The sequence below is a fragment of the Lactuca sativa genome, chromosome 8 (genome assembly GCF_002870075.4).
Source record: "Lactuca sativa cultivar Salinas chromosome 8, Lsat_Salinas_v11, whole genome shotgun sequence".
Lineage (NCBI taxonomy): Eukaryota > Viridiplantae > Streptophyta > Magnoliopsida > Asterales > Asteraceae > Lactuca > Lactuca sativa.
The window spans coordinates 37549251-37550974 of record NC_056630.2 but is presented as its reverse complement, the minus strand read 5'-3'; positions in this window follow the sequence as shown (position 1 = coordinate 37550974).

Genomic DNA, 1724 nt, shown 5'->3' with positions numbered 1-1724 from the left:
GTTTGAATGGATGCACTTATGAGTTGAACGGAATACACATATTTAAAACCAGAAAAAGGGGGGTATGCCCTATATATATAAAACATATAGTTGTGTTACATCCGGGTTTAGACAAAACTTTTTGACCTATCTAAAGGTCTCCGATTACAGAAAGTTTTAACGAAAAGAACATTCTTATCCGAAGTCCTAATTTATAACAAAATTTGAAATCCTGGCAGACACTATTTGCGACGTAGGTTGCGCTTGGAGCTTGACTCCGCATCTGACTGCTTCGATTCCATTAGGCGCCGATCAAAAGCGGCTTGTTGCTCCCTTAACTCGGCTAGGGCTGCAATTATCTGTGCCTGAAATGCCTCAGACTGGAGTTGAACATTATCTTGTATCTTGTCCAGCCTACGGATATCAGAAGTGTGAACCTGCACTTCCACGTTGATATCCCGGAGTCGGCTTGCTTGTACTCCGGACTGATAGGACTGATTGGCTAACTTACCCACCATTACCGGGAGTGCTCGATCAGCCGAACTTCCACCGCGGACATCATAGAAGTCCCGACACATGCCGTAGGGAGGGCGTATGCCTTGTTGTTGGCTCCAATGATGTAGGTGACTTCCCCAGACGGGAGTGGGTCCTTGGAAGTTCCTCACATGGACAGGAGGTTGAATGGGTGGTGGATCGATCACTCCAGGCTCTGAGTCAGTACCGGAGTCATCACCCAATTCTATGGGTTCCTCATCCTCTTCGGGATCATCTTCGATCCATCCTCCATTGCCTTGGTTGGGAAAGTAGGGGTCATTGGGGTGGTGAAATCCAGCCATTTGACTGTACGAGAAATAGGGTCATAAGAATTGAATAAAGTCGGAACATGCAAGACATGTAAATTAGTTTAGATAGCAAATACTCCTATAGTATTTAAATTATTGTGTTTGATTCTAATAACGGTTTGGTAAGTTTTTAAAATTTGTTGTCCACTGCAGACACCCCTCGGCACACGTTAGTCGGCTCTCGGACAAATATAGTTGATCAGGCTATATCCTTCCCAGTTCCGATTACGTGTCCCAAGGCGTACCTGTACTGCACAACTTATTAATAATACTTCTAATATGGTACGATGTGGAACTGTTATTTATTACTAAATGAATGCATGCTTACTTTACAAAAACTAAATAGATTTAATTTCAAAAGTATGACTCTTCTCAGAGTGTTTTTGCCCAGTTGAGTTTATAGTTGTATAAAAAAAAATGGTTTTGATATACTTAATTCACTATAAACGATGCTCTGATACCAATCTGTCACACCCCCAAACCAGAACGGCGGAATCGTTCGGGGGCGGAGGACGTCATATTTAGTATCATAACAGTTCATAGAAAGGAAAGTACACACCACCATAATATAAATATTGTTTGAAAAGTTTACATGATTGTAGATGTTACATATTTGCAAAAGAAATCAAATATAAAATGGTGATCCAAAATATGTTACTAACGCCAGTGCGTTAGTCTTCAGAAGTAGTTGCTACCTGGCTAGCGGTTTCCTGTGAATACAAGTTATTTCAAAGAAAAAGTGTCAACATTTAAGTTGGTGAATTCATAAGTGGTGTTTTGAGAAGATGTATGCCATTCGAAAGTGTTTGCATGTTTTCCAGAAAAACCCTTATTTTCCTATAAAAGTATGAAATGCATATGAATGTTCGTGATGTAAATTGCAACTAATTGTACCGAGAAAAT